Source organism: Aquarana catesbeiana, linkage group LG04 (assembly GCF_042186555.1).
Source record: "Aquarana catesbeiana isolate 2022-GZ linkage group LG04, ASM4218655v1, whole genome shotgun sequence".
Classification (NCBI taxonomy): domain Eukaryota; kingdom Metazoa; phylum Chordata; class Amphibia; order Anura; family Ranidae; genus Aquarana; species Aquarana catesbeiana.
The window spans coordinates 189,692,071-189,714,668 of record NC_133327.1 but is presented as its reverse complement, the minus strand read 5'-3'; the positions used below and the strand labels follow the sequence as shown (position 1 = coordinate 189,714,668).

The 22,598-nt window shown below is 44.2% G+C and overlaps 1 pseudogene; it reads right to left on the bottom strand.

Moving 5' to 3' along the window:
* Nucleotides 1-22,246: 22,246 nt before the first annotated feature.
* Nucleotides 22,247-22,363, bottom strand: LOC141141731 (5S ribosomal RNA; annotated as a pseudogene).
* Nucleotides 22,364-22,598: the final 235 nt, after the last annotated feature.

Below are 22,598 nucleotides of genomic sequence, written 5' to 3'. Positions count from 1 at the left end.
CGAACATTGGCTGTTCGCAAGTTCACCGAACAGCGAACAATTTGGGGTGTTCGCGGCAAATTCGAATGCCGCGGAACACCCTTTAAAAGTCTATGGGAGAAATCAAAAGTGCTAATTTTAAAGGCTAATATGCAAGTTATTGTCATAAAAAGTGTTTGGGGACCTGGGTCCTGCCCCAGGGGACATGGATCAATGCAAAAAAAAGTTTTAAAAACGGCCGTTTTTTCAGGAGCAGTGATTTTAATAATACTTAAAGTCAATCAATAAAAGTGTAATATCCCTTTAAATTTCGTACCTGGGGGGTGTCTATAGTGTGCCTGTAAAGGGGCGCATGTTTCCTGTGTTTAGAACAGTCTGACAGCAAAATGACATTTTGAAGGAAAAAACTCATTTAAAACTACCCGCGGCTATTGCATTGCCGACAATACACATAGAAGTTCATTGATAAAAACGGCATGGGAATTCCCCAAAGGGGAACCCCGAACCAAAATTAAAAAAAAAAAATGACGTGGGGGTCCCCCTAAATTCCATACCAGGCCCTTCAGGTCTGGGATGGATATTAAGGGGAACCCCGGCCAAAATTAAAAAAAAAAAATGACGTGGGGTTCCCCCTAAATTCCATACCAGACCCTTCAGGTCTGGTATGGATTTTAAGGGGAACCCCGCGCCAAAAAAAAAAAAAAAAAACGGCGTGGGGTCCCCCCAAAAATCCATACCAGACCCTTATCCGAGCACGCAACCTGGCAGGCCGCAGGAAAAGAGGGGGGGACAAGAGTGCGGCCCCCCCTCCCTCCTGAACCGTACCAGGCCACATGCCCTCAACATTGGGAGGGTGCTTTGGGGTAGCCCCCCAAAACACCTTGTCCCCATGTTGATGAGGACAAGGGCCTCATCCTCACAACCCTGGCCGGTGGTTGTGAGGGTTTGCGGGCGGGGGGCTTATCGGAATCTGGAAGCCCCCTTTAACAAGGTGACCCCCAGATCCCGGCCCCCCCCCTGTGTGAAATGGTAAGGGGGTACATAAGTACCCCTACCATTTCACGAAAAAAGTGTCAAAAATGTTAAAAATGACAAGAGACAGTTTTTGACAATTCCTTTATTTAAATGCTTCTTCTTTCTTCTATCTTGCTTCATCTTCTGGTTCTTCTGGCTCTTCTGGTTCTTCTGGTTCTTCCTCCGGCGTTCTCGTCCAGCATCTCCTCCGCGGCGTCTTCTGTCTTCTTCTCCTCGGGCCGCTCCGCACCCATGGCATGGGGGGGAGGCTCCCGCTCTTCTCTTCTTCTCTTCTTCTCTTCTTCTTTTCTTCTTTTCTTCTCTTCTTCTCTTCTTCTTCATTTTCTTCTCCGGGCCGCTCCGCAATCCATGCTGACATGGAGGGAGGCTCCCGCTGTGTGACGGCGCTCCTCGTCTGACAGTTCTTAAATAACGGAGGGGGGCGGGGCCACCCGGTGACCCCGCCCCCCTCTGACGCACGGTGACTTGACGGGACTTCCCTGTGGCATTCCCCATGACGTCACAGGGAAGTCCCGTCAAGTCACCGTGCGTCAGAGGGGGGCGGGGTCACCGGGTGGCCCCGCCCCCCTCCGTTATTTAAGAACTGTCAGACGAGGAGCGCCGTCACACAGCGGGAGCCTCCCTCCATGCCAGCATGGATTGCGGAGCGGCCCGGAGAAGAAAATGAAGAAGAAGAGAAGAAGAGAAGAAAAGAAGAAAAGAAGAAAAGAAGAAGAGAAGAAGAGAAGAGCGGGAGCCTCCCCCCCATGCCATGGGTGCGGAGCGGCCCGAGGAGAAGAAGACAGAAGACGCCGCGGAGGAGATGCTGGACGAGAACGCCGGAGGAAGAACCAGAAGAACCAGAAGAGCCAGAAGAACCAGAAGATGAAGCAAGATAGAAGAAAGAAGAAGCATTTAAATAAAGGAATTGTCAAAAACTGTCTCTTGTCATTTTTAACATTTTTGACACTTTTTTCGTGAAATGGTAGGGGTACTTATGTACCCCCTTACCATTTCACACAGGGGGGGGGCCGGGATCTGGGGGTCACCTTGTTAAAGGGGGCTTCCAGATTCCGATAAGCCCCCCGCCCGCAAACCCTCACAACCACCGGCCAGGGTTGTGAGGATGAGGCCCTTGTCCTCATCAACATGGGGACAAGGTGTTTTGGGGGGCTACCCCAAAGCACCCTCCCAATGTTGAGGGCATGTGGCCTGGTACGGTTCAGGAGGGAGGGGGGGCCGCACTCTTGTCCCCCCCTCTTTTCCTGCGGCCTGCCAGGTTGCGTGCTCGGATAAGGGTCTGGTATGGATTTTTGGGGGGACCCCACGCCGTTTTTTTTTTTTTTTTTTGGCGCGGGGTTCCCCTTAAAATCCATACCAGACCTGAAGGGTCTGGTATGGAATTTAGGGGGAACCCCACGTCATTTTTTTTTTTTAATTTTGGCCGGGGTTCCCCTTAATATCCATCCCAGACCTGAAGGGCCTGGTATGGAATTTAGGGGGACCCCCACGTCATTTTTTTTTTTTAATTTTGGTTCGGGGTTCCCCTTTGGGGAATTCCCATGCCGTTTTTATCAATGAACTTCTATGTGTATTGTCGGCAATGCAATAGCCGCGGGTAGTTTTAAATGAGTTTTTTCCTTCAAAATGTCATTTTGCTGTCAGACTGTTCTAAACACAGGAAACATGCGCCCCTTTACAGGCACACTATAGACACCCCCCAGGTACGAAATTTAAAGGGATATTACACTTTTATTGTTTGACTTTAAGCATTATTAAAATCACTGCTCCTGAAAAAACGGCCGTTTTTAAAACTTTTTTTTGCATTGATCCATGTCCCCTGGGGCAGGACCCAGGTCCCCAAACACTTTTTATGACAATAACTTGCATATAAGCCTTGAAAATTAGCACTTTTGATTATTCATGTTCGTGTCCCATAGACTTTAACGGTGTTCGCATGTTCGAACGAACTTTTTTCCTGTTCGCATGTTCTGGTGCGAACCGAACAGGGGGGTGTTCGGCTCATCCCTACTCATGAGGCACATGAGCAGGCTGTAGAGATCTCCCATCAAGAGCCTCAATGGCAAGTGGAGTGTCACACAGCTGCAGCGGAATTGAGTGTTTCGATACAAAGGTAGCATCAATTAACAGGCGTGCAGTCCCAGAGTCAATTAGATCCTATATCTCGACGCGTACACACAATCGGACATTCCGACAACAAAATCCTGGATTTTTTTCCGACGGATGTTGGCTCAAACTTGTCTTGCATACGCACGGTCGCACAAATGTTGTCGGAAATTCTGAACGTCAAGAACGCGGTGATGTATGATGAACCGAGAAAATTTAAGTTCAATAGCCAATGCAGCTCTTCTGCTTGATTCCGAGCATACGTGGAATTTTGTGCGTCGGAATTGTCTACACATGCTCGGAATTTACGACAACGGATTTTGTTGTCGGAAAATTTGAGATCCAGATCTCAAATTTTTGTTGTTGGAAATTCTGCCAGAAAATGTCCGATGGAGCCTTCACACGGTCGGAATTTCCGACAACAGGCTCACATCGAACATTTGTCTTCAGAAATTCTGACTGTGTGTATGCAGCATAAGGGTTCTCTCATCCGCAGAGAGATGCACGAAGCCCGAGTGCATGGGTTCATCTTCACAGACCGAGTCGGTACCAGGAGGCATGGGGGGTAAAGGAAGGCAAGGGTGGGACTGCAAAGTTCGGAGACAAATGTACAGGAGGCTTCCGTAAGCACTCCTTAAAAGGAAATCTTTCTCTGAGTCTGGAGTCAATGAGGATGGCAAAGGTGATCAACTTCTCCAGCTCAGTAGGTATATCTAGGGCTGCTATCTCATCCTTGATGGTATCGGAGAGACCATGAGAAAAAGCAGCCATGAGGGCCTCATTGTTCCAAGCAACCTCTGCCGCCAGAGTACGGAATTCAGTGGCGTAATGGGCAACAGTTCTCATACTCTGATGGACATGAGGCACTTGGCAGCAGAAGCAGAGCGTGTAGGAATGTCAAATACCCTTTTAAAAGAAGCCACAAACTCTGGGTAACTCAAGACAACAGGTTTTTGCGTCTCCCATAGAGGGTTTGCCTAGGCCAAGGTTCTCTCAGAAAGCAAAGATATCACTAAACCTACTTTGCTTCTGTCCGTGGGAAACGCCTGGGGCAGCATCTCAAAGTATATCTGAACCTGGTTGAGATACCCTCTGTATTGGACTGAATCACCCCCAAATCGCTGGGGAAGCGGAGCAGAGCGGAACCAGACATATCACTTCTTATAAAGGGAATACTTGAGGCGGGTGCCTGCACAGAGACTGGAGCAGCAACAGGGATGGCCTGCAACACAGGTTGTACCAGAGCAGCCACAGTGGGAGATTCCAGTTGAGCCGTGCGACTCAGGAGCGTTTGTAACACCATGGCAAACTGATCCATACGGTGATCCTGCTCATCCAATCTGGAAAAAATATTAAGAAAAAAAAGGGGATTGACTGCATCTTCTGAATTCATGGCCTTCCCCTACTGTCAGAAACCATGAATCAGACTGAGACAGAAGTACATTTAAATCACACTTGTTTAATAATAATAATAATAATAATAATAATAATAATAAAAATATAAACAGAGTAAATGTAGTCAAAACATAGCCAGAGTTCAGGAACCGGAACAGATAGTCAGACAAGCCAAAACATCAGGGAGCCAGAGATGAGCGTAGTAGAACAGCAAGCAGGATCTGGAGCCCGAAGGAATGTCAGCCAAGCAAGTCTTTACCAGGAACACAGGAGAGCGTCTCTAGAGATGTGACCAAGGCAAAGGCAGAGATCATCTGGGCTGGATGGCTTAAGTAGGCAGGACTGGTGAGCATGATATCATCAACAGGTGAGTCACTGTGTAGAGAAAGGAGCTGGCAATTAGCCAATAGCTGAGCGGCCAGCTTTGAGAAGGAAGGGCTGAGCCCAGCCCTGACACAATATTGATAGATTTACAAAGAGAATGCATTGACAATTCCAACGTGTTTCGGAGTAGTCTTGGCTCCTTCCTCAAGGAAAGTCCTTTTTGCAATCAATGTAAGTATAATTTATAAAGTAAAGAGCAAATTACAAACATATTCCTCAAATTATACAGCGACTGGCTGCCTGAATGGCAATGGATGGGACATTGGGTATAATATATTATATATATTATATTATATAATAGTGCCTTGAATTTATAGCTCTACATTGGTCAGCACATAAAAACACAAGTGATAAGAGAGGACCACCATACAATATGCATATTTAAACACTGAAGTAATGGAATGCAAAAGAAAAGAGATCCCTGGAGACCAGGTGAGGGGCCAAGGTTGTACGCACTGGGACCAAGTGGTGTAACTTGAGGGAGAGAGTAGAAAAATATGTATTGTAACTATAATATGAGTAGAGATCAAATAAAACTGTATTGCGCAAGCATAAGCACACATACCTATAATGCACTGAAAGGTGACTAAGAGTTCAACTCCATATGGAGTGGGACTTTTATTAGTCCTCTCCAGCTGATGACTATTGGTAAACTGAATCACAGCCATCTGGGGCCTGCAGCGAGGTTCCTATTAATAATATAAAGGGGTATGATGAGAGTATACATTGGGGGTTATTTACGAAAGGCAAAATAAAAGTGCACTTGGAAGTACAGTCGCTCTAAATCTAAGGGGTAGATTTGAAATGAGTGGAAGCTCTGCTGATTTTATCATCTAGTCATGTGCAAGCTAAAATGCTGTTTTTTTTATTTTCCTTGTATGTCCCCCTAGGATCTACAGCGACTTTACTTCCAATTGCACTTTCAGTGCACTTTCAAGTGCACTTGCAGTGCAAAGTGGATTTTCCTTTAGTAAATAACCCCCATTGAGTCAGTCTATATGTCATGATCTTGCAACAAAATTATGCGGCAAGTGCCAAAATATAGTGTGTAGCCACCTACCTAAAGAATATGAATCCCAGGTGTGATGGACTCTGGACACCCTGCTGGGTATTTCTGCCAAGAAGCTGCTTCCCAAGTCCTGGAACATGAGAACAATGGATTGGGCTATAGTAACCCCAAGAACAACCCAACAACACTAGTCTTGGAGTACACCAGAAATAGAACTGCTTTATTTTAGATACACACTGAATTTATTCAGAAAACCATCAGATAAGGGCTACTACCATTATCTCAGACAATGGCCACCTCAGACTGTCTGACTCCTCCATAGGAATACCTTATGCATAAGAAGTCAAAAGCAATTAATGACCAGCTCTGTCTGGATAACTTAAAGCGGAGTTCCAACTAAAACTAAAAAATTAAAAGTCAGCAGCTACAAATACTGCAGCTGCTGACTTTTAATAATTGGACACTTACCTGTCCCAGAGTCCAGAAATGCGCGGGGGGGGGGAACAAAGCCTCGCTCGTCTCCCCCTCCTCTCTGTGGTGCTGGCATTGTCACTGTGGGTACCTGGCTGTGGCTTCACAGCTGGGGCACGTACTGCGCATGTGCAAGCCGCGCTGCGCGCTATGACTGGCCGGGCAATCACCTGGGCCCTGTGACACGTCGCAGATGATTGCCGAGAAGGAGAGGGGAGAGGTGAACTTACTTCCGGCGCGGTGCTGTCTAAAAAGAGGGTTTCCGCTCCCCCCAAAAAAATGACATGCCAAATGAGGCATGTCAGGGGGTCACCTTCACTTAAAGGTGTTGCTGGATGAACTTCTCTTTGACTAACACCTGGGGGTGTGATTCCCATAGACAGACACTAGCATCACCAGCGTTGTTCTACATACACAAACACCTCTTGGTCTGCATTTTCCACCCAGGGCGGGACAATGCGAATTGGGGGCCCCACTGCCTGGTGTGCGGGGGGTCCTCTGTTGGGGCACCCTTGTGGGGCCGCACAGTGGACATCCCTTGCCCTTTGGAGCCTGCCCTATGACAGGTTCCTTCCTGTCTGAGCTTCACTGTGAAGCGCAGACCAGCAGGCTACATGCACGTCGGTGGCGCAGTGATGCGGGACGTGACTCCACCCCTTGGTGTGGGCTTGCGCCGTGCGTCAACGATCTGTCACACTGACCACAAGCTGATTCCAGTTGCACAGAGTGCAATTGATTTCAGTCAGCTTTACCAGGGGTATATTAGCCCATACCCCAGACATCCACAGGGATGCCGTGGCGGTGGCAGGATCAGACATTACAGGACCAGCAAACATTGTCTTTACTTTTTCAAACTTAGACTTACTTTCTTTCATCTGTTCCACCCTACTCAGTATATTTATGCTGGGGGTGAAACATAACAACTTATACTTCGTTTATACACTTACTATTTTACATCTCTGCAATGAACTATGCGTGCTTTTCCCCTTATGCTCTCCCCCCCCCCCCCTTTTTCTCTTGTACATATACAGAAAAACATATACAGCACTCTACTGCAGTACCCATCCAGACTTGATCGATTGCTGGTCAGAATTTTGGCAGGAGCTTGACTCCATGTGCCTAGGGTCCTTGTAGTTTGGACAGGTGCCGCCTTTTCACCCCTCTGTGCACGCCCCCCTTACCCGATTGCCATCTGGGGTCCTCCACAGTTTTGCGCTCAATCTATGGGAATACAGCCTTTGGCTCCCTAGTTGTTTTTTATCAGTGATTTGCTCATCCTTATAAGTATAGTCTCTTTTGCTGTAATTTTTCACCAAACGTGTTTAGATATGCATATCTGTTTTGATTATTTTTCTTGTTTAACCATTACTGACAAATTGATATACTAGTTTATTATTTTACTAATGTATTATTATATTTATATTATAGAATACTCATTACTCTCAAAAATTGAGATAAGCCTCAGAAAAAGGACTACAAGGTCCGAAACATGTTAGGCATCATTTGCAGTATGCGTTCTTGCTAGCCCAATATTGTCTATAGGGCAGCTGAGCTTCATACCGATGTAACTTTGAGTATACTGTCATTTGCTATATACACATTTTATATGTAATATGTAATTTCTACCCCCTTGCTTATGTATTTTTATTGTATGTTTATTATAATAAAATGTATTTTTTATACTATACTACCCGGTCTGTCTATAAATTCTGGAGGGGTATTATCATGCTTTGAGCACTAGATTCTTTTGTTTTTTTTGGTAAGCTTTTGTTTTGGAGCATAGTGTTAATGCAAAAGCATTTTTGATTAATTTGTTTTGCACAAGGACACTTTTTCTTCTTCTCACATGTGGGGAATTTGGAACCACATATCAGCTTTATGCAAGATTATATAAACTGTTGGAGCACATTTTTTTATGAACTTTGGAGCAAATGTTCACTTAATTGCGTTTGTTGGAGCACATTTTTAACCATATGAATTCTGGAGCACTTTTTATTAATTGCATTTATAGCACAGCATATAAGAACTTTTGATTACTGCACATATAAAAACTTTTGATTACTGCACATAGCACACACACTTTATATATTATTAAAACATTTTGTGAATCAATAAAGGTAATATAATGGTTTGATACTTAGTATGATGGTTGATTTTCTAAAATAATCAATTTTTATAATCGCATAAGATCATTTATGATGAATCAATATAAACAACACATGGTTCTAAACACTTTAGATAATACAGAGTTCAGGAGTCAGTAACAAGTAACATTGTGGTCAGAGGTAAGTGATCCAGAGTCCAGGGGTTGGTAGAATGTAACGCACACTGCATGGTTTTGGCATAAGTAATGTAGCGTCATGGGGTCAGTAATAGGTAACTCAGAGTTTAGAGGTCAGTAGTAAGTAACACAAGTAACAATTATTCTTTTGTTTAACTGATTTTTAAAAAACAAAGAATGTATACGCACAATTGTCATTTAATACAAGTATTTATATTGGCACAATAAAAGTTACATACACTGTCAGTACATGCCTGTGTGTCCCATGACACTTTCTTGGGCCCCAGTGCTAGGTGTCAGTAGCTAATGGTGGTGGCCAATGGAGTAGGTGGAGTAGATTAATGATGGAGGCGGTAGGAAGATGGGGAGTCAATAGGGTGTATAATTCGGGGGATGTAAAACCTGTATAGGGGCTATGTGAAAGGGGGTGGAAAGCAAGTGGAGGAGAGAAAGGGAAGGGGAAAGGAATGGGGTTTGAAAAGAAAGGAGGGAAAGAGGGGGAGAAAAGGTAAGAAAGTACATATACCCAGTGAAATGAATGGCTTCAGGTGATACATAGAGATGTAACGAATCCCACTACATAGGTTGTACTTGTTGATGTGAAACTATTTCTTCTCTACATCATTTCAAAGTCCAGAATTTACAAAGCTTGTCTGAGCTTCAAGAGGCAGGGGATGGGAATGTGACATCACTCACTGCATCGTGAAATAAGAGCTCTGAGCGCTGATTGGAGGGATGGGACACACCCCCACCACACAGAACACAGGGAAACATGCACAACTGAGGCTGTCAATCACAGTTTACACCTAGTGCTCCCTCCCCAGTTTACCTCTATCTCTCGGAGTTGGGAAAACCTGTCAGAAGTAACTCGTGTAGATAGCTGAGGAACATGACAGTAGAGAAAAATCACACTAGATGCTTTGGATTGAGACAAGTACACTATAGAAGGATGTGCTTTGTTCATATTTCAAGTCAGAGATTTACAACCACTTTAAGTGTTTCCAGCCAATAGGGTATGTATCTGTATCTAAGTAAAGGAAGCTAACCCATTTTAGGTGGGTCAAGTATTCCAACTTTTTATTTATTATATTTTTTCTACTTAACTGAGCTACATAGTAAAAGATGAAAATATTTATCCCTCCAGTGCATAGGCATACAAGATTTAGGAGTTCAGGAGGGGCTTGAGGACCGATTTTCGGTATGTTTTTTTTATGTGCATTAAAGCAGAACCAAACCAATTGATTTAAAGTAATTCTAAAGGCAGAAGGTTTTTTTTGTTTTTTTATTCCTGAATGCATTATATACATTCAGGAAAAAAACCTTCTGAGTGCTGCTCCCTCACCTCAGCCCTCATAGTTACATAGTTAGATAGAAGGCGAGGTTGAAAAAAGACACAAGTCCATCAAGTCCAACCTATGCGTGAGATTTTATCTCAGTATTACATTGTATATCCCTGTATGTTGTGGTCATTCAGGTGCTTATCTAATAGTTATTTTAATTTATCGATGCTCCCTGCTGAAACCACCGCCTGTGGAAGAGAATTCCACATGCTTAACCCTCTACATAGTTTAAGGTTAAACCGCTTTTCTTCTAATTTTAGTGAATGGCCGTGTGTCTTATTAAATTCCCTTTCGCGTAAAAGTTTTATCCCTATTGTGGGGTCACCAGTATGGTATTTGTATATTTGTACATTGAAATCATATCCTCTCTCAAGCATCTCTTCTCCAGAGAGAACAAGTTCCGTGCTCGTAACCTTTCCTCATAACTAATGTCCTCCAGTCCCCTTATCAATTTTGTTGCACTTCTCTGGACTCTCTCCAGTTCCAGCACATCCTTCCTGAGGACTGGTGCCCAGAACTGGATGGCATACTCCAGGTGCGGCCAGACCAGAGTCTTGTAGAGTGGAAAAATTATCCTTCATACTTACCCGAGCCCCGTGTCGATTCAGCGCTGTGCACGAGAGCAGCATTGCTGACACAACAGTGGGAGCCATTTGCTTCTGCTGCTGTCAATCACAGCTAGTGAGGGGGGGAGCAGGGGCGGAGTCGAGTCGCACTCTGTGTATCAATAGATACACAGAGTGCAGCTCAGATGCTAGCCCACCTGAGTGCCCCCATAGCAAATGTCTTGCTATGGGGCACTCAGCAGGCAGGGAGGAGCCAGGAGCACTGGCAGTGGACCAGAGAAGAGAAGATCTGGAGCTGCTCTGTGCAAAGCCATTACACAGAGTAGGGGAGTATGACTTGTACGTTGTTTTTTTGTCTTTTTTTTTAAGTTTTACCTTTACAATCACTTTAACTGTTTCCTAAAACAGTTATATTCAAAGCAGGCTGTGAATGATAGCTCTCATAAGTGCTGGTGCTCTCAACTGAACTGTCAAGTCGTCAAAAAGTTGATCTCATAACTGATCATATGTGCAGCACCATGGCAGCTTCCTGGGCTGTTAAGGATAGGAGGGTTTAGTTCCGCTTTAGGTTATTGTGTTGCAAAAAAAATAAAGATGGGTCTAAGGCAAGGGTCTCCAAACTTTCTAAACAAGGGGCCAGTTTATTGTCCTTCAAACTTTAGGGGGGCTGGAATGTGGCGATTTGGATTAGAAAAGTTCCCACATCGGTGGGAAAAAACAATGACCCATGTTTGGTGTTGGTGGGAAAAAATGTGCCCTATCATTGGTGTCAGTGGGAGAAATTGTGCCCTATCATTGGTGTCAGTGGGAGGAATTGTGCCTCTTCACTGGTGTCAGTGAAGTGAGGGGGGGGGGATTATGCTGCATCTGGCCCCTGGGGCCACAGTTTGGAGACCACTGGTCTAAGACCTCTTTCACACTGAAGACCGCTCCTTGCTGGTGGTAAAGCTCTACTTGTTTTAACAGCGCTTTACCAGCACTGTGCAGGTGGGAACGGGCACTTTTAACCCCAAAGTAGTGGTTAACAAGGGGTTAAAAGCGCCTGAAAAGCGCCACCGCCGAAGTGCTTTGCAGGCGCTTTGGCAGTCCTGCTCATTGATTTCAATAGTTGGGGCAGTTTAGGAGCGGTGTATACACCGCTCCCGCATCGTCCAAAAGATGCTGCTTGCAGGACTTTTTTTTCTGTCCTGCAAGCGCACCGTCCCAGCACTCGGGCTTTCACACTGGGGAGGCATGGTTGGCAGTTTACAGGCTCTATGTTTAGTGCTAAAACGCCTGTAAAGTGTGAAAGGGGTCTAAGGGGATGGAATAGTCATTTGATTGTTGGGAGATACTCGTGATGTTAGACCAAAAATTTGTCAGTTTAGAGCAGAACCAGAAGATATGGGAGCGTAAACCTTTCTCTCTTACTTACCAGTAAGGGGCTGAAGATTAAGGATAGGCAGAACACCCCCCTGTTCGGTTCGCAACAGAACTCCCGAACAGGGGAAATGTTCTAACCCGAACGGTGAACCCCATTGAAGTCTATGGGAGCCGAACAGGAAAAATAAAAAGTTGCTCATTTTGAAGGCTTATAAGCAAGTAATTTGCCATAAAAGGGGTATGGGGGTCTGGGTACTGCCCTGGGGAACATGTATCAATAAAAAAAAAAATTTAAATCGATGGTTTTTGCAGGAACAGTGATTTTAATTATGCTTAAAGTGCAACAATAAAAGTGAAAAATTCCTTTAAATATAGTGCCGGGGGGGGGGGGGTGTGTCCCCTTAAACTTCCTGTAAAGTGGCGCATCTGTAGCATGAATAAAACATGCTGCAGCAAAAATGACATTTCTAAAGAAAAAAAAGCCAAAGTCAAATTCTATTTAAAATGCCTCGCGGTTGCAATTGCCGGCACCCGCATAAGGAAAAAATAAAGAGAAGAATGGTGTGGGATCCCCACCCCAGTCCAAACCAGACCCTTCGGGTCTGGTATGGATTAGAAGGGGAAACCAACGCGAAAATTAAAAAACAATGGCGTGGGGTCCCCCCACAATACATACCTGACCCTTATCTGGCATGCAGCCCACCAGGTCAGCCCCCCTACCCCAAAGCACCTTGGGCTATGGTTGTTGGGCCCCTTACTTATATAAGTGGCCCTGCCCCTTACCTATATCTAAGGGCTTCCATATTCTGATAAGCCCCTTGCCCGCAGACACCCATAACCACCGCCCAGAGTTGTCAGGAAGAGGCCTTTGCCCCCATGCCTTTTTATTTAATGCTGGCATGGGGTTCCTCTTAAAATCCATACCAGACCCGAAGGGCTTGGTATGGGTGGGGGGGCACCCTCTTTCTTTTTTTTTTTTTTACTTTTTTCTATTGCCGGCAATGTTTTTTTTCATTCAGCTGATATGGTCGCAGTGGCCGGCTTCTTGGCCCGCTCCTTAACAACCAGCTATTCACTGTGCCCTGATTGGGCAAAGCTTTGCCCAATCAGGGCTTAAAATGCACTATGCAGCAAGCAGTGCATTGTGGGGCGCTCAGTGATCGAACATCCCACGAGCGCCTTGCAAATTCGGGTGTACGCCGAACGGGCAAACGAGTGATCATTTGGGCCAAACTTTTGCTCGGCTCACACTGCTCGGCCCAACTCTACTGGCCTCCCTACTGCTTAGTAGTTTTGGATTGGAGTATGTGACACAACTAGGATTACAGGGTTAAATTTAATTACCCCTCTTTACAGTTTATGTATGCTAAAAATCAGGATTGCCTATAATAGTATACCTATAACTATATTGCCATGTCTGTCATACTTTTAATTCTATATTTATAACATGGTATTATTACGAATATGATGTGTTACAAATGTTGATTGCGGTTGATTACTGTACTTTGTGCATTATTTGGTGATTCATTTATTTTTTTGTTTTTTTCAATTTTAGAAGAGGAAAAAATAAGTCTGCATAGTAAAAGTAAATTTTCTGCATGTACAGTGCCTTGAAAAAGTATTCATATCCCTTGACATTTTCCACATTTTGTCACGTTACAACCAAAAACGTAAATGTATTTTATTGGGATTTTATGTGAAAGACCAACACAAAGTGACACATACCGTATTTATCAGCGTATAACACACACTTTTTTCCCCTTAAAATCAGGGGAAAATTGTGGATGTGTGTTATACGCCGATCTCCGCTGTCTGTGGAGCGCCGCCGACATTGAGCGAGCCAAGCGTACTGTGTACTTTGCTCCGCTCGCAGTCACGCCCAGTCCCGCCTCCTAGCCTTTACGTCCCGCCATTGGACCGGTGTTGTGTCCATCATAGGAGCTGGGCTAAGGGGCGGGATGGGGGCCTTACTGTGAGCGAAGCCGAATAGCCGAGTACACGAGTACACTCGGCTCGGCTCGCTCTATGTCGGCGGCGAGAAGAGCCAAAAATCTCGGTGGTGGGGGCGGCGACAAATTTAAAACCAAAACATGCTGCAGGTGGACAGTGGAAGGCTGCAGGTGGACAGTGCGCAAGGCTGCAGGTGGACAGTGCGCAAGGCTGCAGGTGGACAGTGCGCAAGGCTGCAGGTGGACAGTGTGCAAAGCTGCAGGTGGACAGTGCGCAAGGCTGCATTGATGAGCATTTAAAATGTAAGTTTTTCTCCTTAAACTTCCCTCCTAAAAGTTTTTTTCCTTAAACTTCCCTCCTAAACTTGGGGTGCGTGTTATACGCCGGCGCGTGTTATACGCCAATAAATATGGTAATTGTGAAGTGGAAGGAAAATGGTAAATTGTTTTCAACATTTTTTACAAATAAATCTGTGAAAAGCATGGCGTGCATTTGTATTCAGCCTCCCCGAGTCAATGCTTTGTAGAACCACCTTTCGCTGCAATTACAACTGCAAATCTTTTTGGGTATGTCTCTTTTGGGTATGTTTGCACATCTAGAGAGCAACATTTTTGCCCATTCATTCATTCATTCTTTGCAAAATAGTTCTAGCTGTGTCAGACTGGATGGAAAACATCTGTGAACAGCAATTTTCAAGTCTTGCCACCGATTATATGTTCAAAGCTTGGGATATTTTTTATAACCTAACCCTGCTTTAAACTTTTCCCCAACTTTATCCCTGACCTGTCTGGTGTATTCCTTAGCTTTCATAATGCTGTTTATTCACTAAGGTTCTCTAACAAACCTCTGAGGACTTCATAGAACAGCTGTATTTATACTGAGAATAAATTACACACAGGTGGACTCTATTTACTAATTAGGTGACTTCTGAAGGCAATTGGTTCCATTCGATTTTAGTTACAGGTATCAGAGTAAAGGGGGCTGAATACAAATGCATGCCACACTTTTCAGATATTTATTTGTAAAAAAGTTTGAAAACCGATTATCATTTTCCTTCCACTTCACAACTTGGTTGTAACATGACAAAATGTGGAGAATTTCAAGGGGTGTGAATACTTTTTCAAGGCACTGTAAATAGTTTTAGTAGAACCTGAACTTCTATCTAAACTTACTTATGCTTTAACCACATTGAATGAAACATCACTTTGCCTAACTTACTGGAGTTTTCTGACCACAGTTAAAAAAAGGAGTAGAAACGGATAAAGTTGTTGTGTAGATCACCTTAAATGTATGTATATTTGAAAAACTGAAATGTACTGTGTCGATTAGTATCAGAATTATCCTGCAGCTAATCTGCTGATTTTTTTTAAGGCTGCCTTTGAACTGCTTTAAAAATAGAACTGATGCTGCACCATCTGCTTTCAGCTTTTAAGTGAACCTACACTGTGTCCTTGCTAGTAGGCACAATAGGAACCCTGTACTTACCTTCCCTGTGCCCCCACCCCAATCAGCCATCAGAGCTATAAAAAACAAAACAAATGCCCAGTGATTTTGTATGCACATGCAGCTGACCATCAGGCCTAGGTGCTGTCACATTATGCCAGGGAGATGTTTGTATAGCCTTGTTTATTTTTTTATTTTTCCAAGAAGTTAAGGTATAATTTTGTAGACAGGTTGGGTTATGTATGTGTAGTTAGTTGTTTAGCAGTTGCCCCAGGCTGGGCTCATTTCCCGGGCTTTTGGGTTTTGGCTGGCCCACTTGTAATAGAAAACCCCTGTTAGACTTACCAGTAACAGTATTTCCAGGAACCTTCCAGGACAGCTACTTGAGAGATGATTGGCTCCGCCATCTACAGGAAACACAAATCAGATACAATTTAAAAGGCCCCTCCCTTTCCTCTGACCCTCAGTTGTTTAGAAGATCAAGTAACCTCCACCAAAGGTGCACTCGGCAGAGGAAAAAAACAGAAACCATAAAACACACCACCACCAGGTAAACATGGTCGACCAGTGCAAAAATAGAATAGGTTGAGAATATAGACGCTGTCCTGGAAGGTTCCCTTGATGTGGACTGCCCTTACTGAAGTGACATGGATCTCCGCCCAGGACAGAATCTGCTGTGTTAAAGACAGAAGCGATTCTGAGCGAGTGCCCCCTTGCTTGTTCAGGTAGGCCACTGTGGCATTGTCTGAAAATATCAATAGGTCTTTTGAATAGACCCTCTCTTCCAGAGATATAAGTGCTTTCCTCCCAGCCAGAAGTTCTCTGAAATTTGAGGAGCGACCTGCTTCCTCTGGCAACCAGGCTCCCTGTGCTTGCCAGTCCTGTGAGTGCGCACCCCAACCCCACAGACTGGCGTCTGTGGTAATTTTGACTGGGGAATGTTGTGTCCAATCCTTCCCTCTCTGCAGATGTTCTCGCTGCTCCCACCAAGCGAGATCGAGAAAATTCCCTTCTGTTATTTTACCAGCTGATCCAGAGAATCCTTCCTGTGATCCCAATGGAGTAAAAGATAAGCCTGAAGGGGTCTGGAGTGCAATTGGGCCCAAGGCACCCCTGGAGTGGCCGCAGTCATCAGACCCAGCAACTGCATGATCCGCCAAAGGGAGGTCCGAGGGAGCAGCTTGAAGGCCTGCACAGAGAGAAGCATTTTCAAAATCTTCTCTTCGGGAAGAAAAAATTTTAGGGCAACGGAGTCTATTAGATAGCCCAGGAAAAGTATGCTCTGTGAGGGTACCAGGCAAGATTTCTGCTGGTTGACCTTCCACCCTAATTTTCCGCAAAACCAACTGTAGGTCTTGAACAAGAGACTCCTTGTCTCGAGCAAAAATCAAAAAATCATCTGGATATGGGACGATCGATACACTTTGACTCAGAAAAAAGGCCATGACTTCGGCCATAATTTTAATAAAAATCCTCGGTGCTGCCGAGAGACCAAAAGGAAGGGCATTGAACTGCCAGTGAGATGGCTCGTTTCCCACGAGAACTGCAAACCTGAGGAACCTTCGGTGGCTCTGGCAGATTGGTACATGAAGATAAGCGTTCTGAAGGTCCAGGGTCACCATGAAGACCTTTGGCAACAACAGATTTCTTACCGAATAAATGTTCTCCATTCGGAAACGTCTGTAAATGTATTTGTTCAGGATGCTTAAATTTATGACCATACGAAAGCCGCCGGAAGCTTTCTTGACCAGAAAGACGTGAGAATAAAATCCCCGGAACTTCTGAATTTCTGAAACAGGAGAAATAACTCCCTCTGTTTCCCACACAGAAATCAAATTTAACATGGCTCGCCGTCTCTCTTGGTCTTTCGGCAGGTGGGTAAGAAAAAACTTCTGGGGAGGAAGACTTTTGAATTCCAGCCTGTAACCCTTTTCCAAAGTTTGAAGGATAAAGGAATTGGTGGAAATTTCTGCCCATTCCTTGACGAAATGGCACAATCTTCCCCCTACCCCAAACCTGGCGTCACTGGGTATTTTTGGAAGAGGCTGAAGGAGCAAAGGGAGCCCCCCCCCCTTTTGGTTTGTCTTTGTTAAAGGACCATTTCTTTTTAGTCTGTTGCCTGTTGGCTTTAAAATTAGCCTTGTTTTGGAAGCCACGAAAGGGCTTCTTATTCTGGGGCTTATTCCTTTGGAAAAAGGGGAATCGTTTACTTTTCTCAGAGGAATGAGTTAAGACCTCTTCTAAGGAAGAACCGAACAAGAGTTTGCCTTCGAAGGGAATGCCACAGAGCTTATTCTTGGAAGTAAGGTCACCTTCCCAAGATTTAAGCCAGATAGCCTATCCGAATTAATGAGAGCAGAAGCTCTGGCTGCGGATTTCACTGAATCTGCTGCTGCATCAGCTAAGAAGGTGACTGACTTGGCAATGAGTGGGAGGGGTTCCCTAATCTCATCTTTGGGGGTGTCAGATGCAAGAAGATCATCCAAACGCTGAACCCATACGTCTAAATTTCTAGCCACACAGGTGGATGCTACTGCCGGGCCTAAGGAAAAAGCTACAGCATCCCAGGCCTTATGTAGCAATGAGTCAGCCTTTCTATCCATTTGATCTTTAAGGACCCCAGAATCTTCAAAAGAAAGATCTGATCTTTTGGACACCTGCAACATAGGGGCATCTAATCTAGGACACTTAAAGAAAACCTCCTCAAATTCAGACTGAAAAGGAAATCTTCTCTTGTGTCCCCTGGATTGAAACAATCCAACAATTTTTTCAGGTTCTTTCCATTCAGACAGAATCATGTCCCTAAGAGACTGTACTGGAAAAGTTTTTGATTTCCGTCCCTGTAGGCCCCTATACATTTTATCCTGTACAGATTGGGCTTGTTGCGGCATTTCAATCTGCTCTGAGGTATATATTGCTTTTAGTAGTTCATCAATATCCTTGACTGGAAAAAGATAGATGAGCTACCTGTATCTTCCTCTGATGCAGACTTTTCATCAGATGAAGAAACTGGATTCTCACCTTCTTCCAGATCAGAGGTATCGCGTGAACTAATAGTCTCAGATACTAACAAGGGAAGGGACCTGGCAGAGTTAGAAGGGTCTTGGGCTATGGGTCTAGATGAGGAAGAGCCTAGACTAGTAACCCTGTCATTAAGTGACCAAAAGGAGTCCACTACCTCCTTCATAGAAGTCATTAACTCCTTAAAAGAGGAAGACTCTGAACTAGCTCTGCATGGAATACAATCCTCACAAAATAGCTTTTTATAACTATCAGAAAGCCTGGCCCTACAGTCCCCCCTTTCTTCTTCACCGGTTTGGCCTAGAAAAAAGCAGAAACAAGGACCATAAATAAAAAGGTTCCATAAAAAAGTCCCTTGCTGTAGACTATCCACAGACAAGGGCTTACCTTGGGGGGCAGTATGGGACCCGGATGCTGCTGCTGGTTCAATATGAGCGGATGCTCCATCCTCAGACCTGTCCTCAAGCTCCATGAAGCAAGCGGAGAACGGCCGTAGAGAAGACTGCTGCTGTACTGAAAAACTTCACTTAGAATGGTGTTTTTAGCACACTATACCCCTGCAGCATGTCCTCAGTGTCTCCACGCCATGCTCCTTTAAAATACTCGGCGTCCGGAAGTGCGTCATGTAACTTCCGGTTCCAGCGCCATCTTGCCGCATCACTGGAAGTCCTCCTGATGCCATCTTCGTACACCTAAATGAAGCATCTAGGAGGACACAGTTCCACACAGCAGTGCTGGGGAAAAAAAGGAAGGGAGTTGCCACCACATAGGCAAGTAACCCTTAGAAATAGGGAACCCTTCTGGTACAGACTATCATCCAGGACTTGGCCACAACTAGGCCTGGATGAAACCAGAGAAGGGGGGTCCACCAACCACAGTTACCAGACCTTAAGAAAACAAAAAACATGTTGGTGCTCCTGGAGGGTCTGGAAACACAAAACAACTGAGGGTCAGAGGAAAGGGAGGGGCCTTTTAAATTGTATCTGATTTGTGTTTCCTGTAGAGGGCGGAGCCAATCATCTCTCAAGTAGCTGTCCTGGAAGGTGAGGGGGGAAATAGGGGGACAGCCAAGATCAAGAGAGTGGGACTGGCAGGTTGAGAAGCGAACAGAGACACACCTGTGAGTGAAAGGGGCGGTGCTAAAGAGAATGGGAATCATCAATGCCATTATAGACTCTTACCTCACGGAGTTATGCCTGGACCACTACATTATGTTAGTTAGGATCAGAGATAGGACATTATTCATTTTGTATTGCCATGCTGTATTGCAACAGTCAAGTTATATTAGCTCTTCTAAGCCTGGTCTGAATTTATTTAAGGAGTGCATGTTGGTTCTGGCATATTCCAAAAGAACCTGGGTCTGTAGAGCACAATGGGGTATGAAGTGACACTACTACAAAAAGTTGCCTTGGCAAACAAGGAGGAGGAGAGTAGGTACTATGAGTAACCGAAGTGAGGGAAAAAGCTACAAGCAACCAGTCATAATACCTGGTAAGGTGACATGTTCTCCGGTAGTGAGGGAGTCGATTTTCTAGCTCCCTCCCTAGCGATGCATCTCCAATGGTAAACAGGAGCAGACTAGCATCACAAAGATCTATGGCTTGATCTCATGGTACTTGAAGTGAAAGAGTTAAGTGAGAGCATACATGAGGGCCACGCTAGTTGCTCAGCAGGGCCCCATTCTGTGAATGTGAGGCAACAGAGGTACACTGGAATGGTGGAGTGAAAGCAGGCTCAGCATTTACCTCCTAATGCAACATACGAGTTACAGTGTGTAGTAACATGGGACAAGTTGCTTTTCAGAGGAACTCTGCACTTTATTACTGCACACAGTGAAAGCTCATCTCTTAGTCAGGGACCTGCCTTAGGCTGTTATTTATATATATAGGCAGTGTAGTAGAGGTTGTTTCATGCCCCTGTTGAAGGCCTATTGGTCGAAACACGTAGGGCGGTTGTTACTCTCTACATCGCCTCTTTGTTTTTACCTTTTGTGATCACTTTTTATGTATGGTCATTTTAGCAATAAGCAACCTTTTTTGATCCGCACCATGTGGAAGCATATTGTTTTTTCCCACATACATCCCGGATACAAGTGGACGTATACATCTTGAGCCCATCCTGGTATCCATCTTCAAGATTCTGCCATATGGTCCAGATTTGGGATTGTTCCGGAAGACATCTACTACCCTTGAGGCCTTCAACACATTGGCCCGTTGTGGCACACTGCTCGATAGACTCTATGCTGATGGCACTAGAGTCCACCAGTTCTGGTAAGCGCACCCACATCTTGTTCAATGTTTGATGATCCCACCTTGGATGTTTAGATTACGGATGGAGCTGTGTTCCTTGATTCACTGCACCTTACCATTTTTCACAGGACTTTATGTTTTCTATTTATATACATTTTTGATGACACCCTTCCTTGATGTGTATCTACACACACTTTCCATAGACATTTTTTCATACCATTTGATTGTGGTGTTTTTAGTCATTTTTGATATTGTGGTTTATAGCGCTACAATTTGCTTGTTATTGTATTTTTATGTTGTCACATTGTTTGTAGCAGCTCAATTTTCCTTAAGGTTTAGCGCAGTAACTTTTTCTCCATTCCATAGTCAGAGAAGTACCTCCCATCAACAAGTTAATCCATAGTAACATTTTACTACGTATTATAGGCAAATACAATGATTAAACTTACATTCTATAGATGGATTTATGAATATATTGCAAAATACCTTTTTTTAGAGCTTTTATACTAGGGTCATGTGACCCTATGGAACTAGGTCTGCACCACATTGTAAGATTGGTGGGTGGAGCCATCAGAAAACTTTTGACACAGCTTCTGCTACCTGCCCTGTGAGCTGCTGCATAGTGTGTTACGTCGGGCAAATAGCAGGGGAGAAGAAGTCTCTGTCAATCACCCTGCAGGATCAACCAGGTATTTACTGGGAAAGATTTATACATGATAAAAATATTAAGCACATAGGTAGAGAAAAACAAATAATAAATATACCACACTAAATACTATGTGCAATATATTGCTACATAAAGAAAAATAAATGTAAAATACCGAAAACAATCAATAAATTAATTAAAACAGTCCCCAGTGAATAGTGCTGGTGCTTATGGAACAATGATGAAAAACTCATATACAGTGCTGTGACTTGATAAGTAGTTCCCTGCTCCTTATGTGCTTAAATAGAGTGCCCCCCTAGTAGATGTGCACTCACCCTTGGGATTGGACCAACTATTACTAGTTAGGTCAAATGCCTGTGTGGGGCAACCCCTGTAGATATCCTCTGGACCGTTGGTTAACTATGATGAATGGTCCTCATATAGTTGGATACAATAGAGAAAACCTCATTGCGCAGTACCGTTTAAAAAGAACTTTTATTCCATAGAATTAAAAGATATTCAGCTCACATGTATGAGTGCCTGATATCCTGGCACCCGGAGTGAACAGCAGGTAAAAATACCATCCGTGAAATCTGTCTGATCAGATCATGCAGTGAAGGGCTCGATTTCTGGGTATGGGCGGAAGTTGTCACAATCACGTGACTCAACCTCTATGCATTTCGGCCTATCAGCTTGTCCGTCCTCAGGAAGTTACAATTCCGCCATTTTGGTTGAGGGCATAAATACCTTCAACATAGATCAAGTGTTATAACGTAGCCAATAGCATTAATTTACCTGCTATTAACTTGGGACTGCTCACAATCTAACTACAAATGCATTTGGGCAGTGTAGAACATATTTAAAAAATATGATTGATAAAATACAATTAGAACAGATCAAGAAAATAGAGTAAAATAATTGCAAATTATAAACCATGTATAAACCAGAGACACCCAATTTGGACAATATATAACTCAGCTAGTGTACCAATGTAGCGACTCCTAGTGGTGAGCTCACACCTGGTATTCCCAGGCGGTCTCCTATCCAGGTACTAACCAGGCCCAACCCTGCTTAGCCCCCAAGATCAAATGAGATTGGGCACTTACAGAGTGATGTGGCCGTAGGTTTGTACTGCTAATCTATAAATATTAACCTAATAGACAGCTTGAAAGCCATCCTGGATGTGAATTGTTCACTCATGTGCTACAGCCCACTAGGTGGCCACCTGCTGACCACAGGTATTAACTGTCCAAAATTAGGCGGTCTGGGATAAATGCAATAAAATTCAAAATTAAAAATTGCAAATTACTTTCTTCTGAAGAACTCCAAAAAGACCAAAAAAACCATAAGCGAGGGGAAAA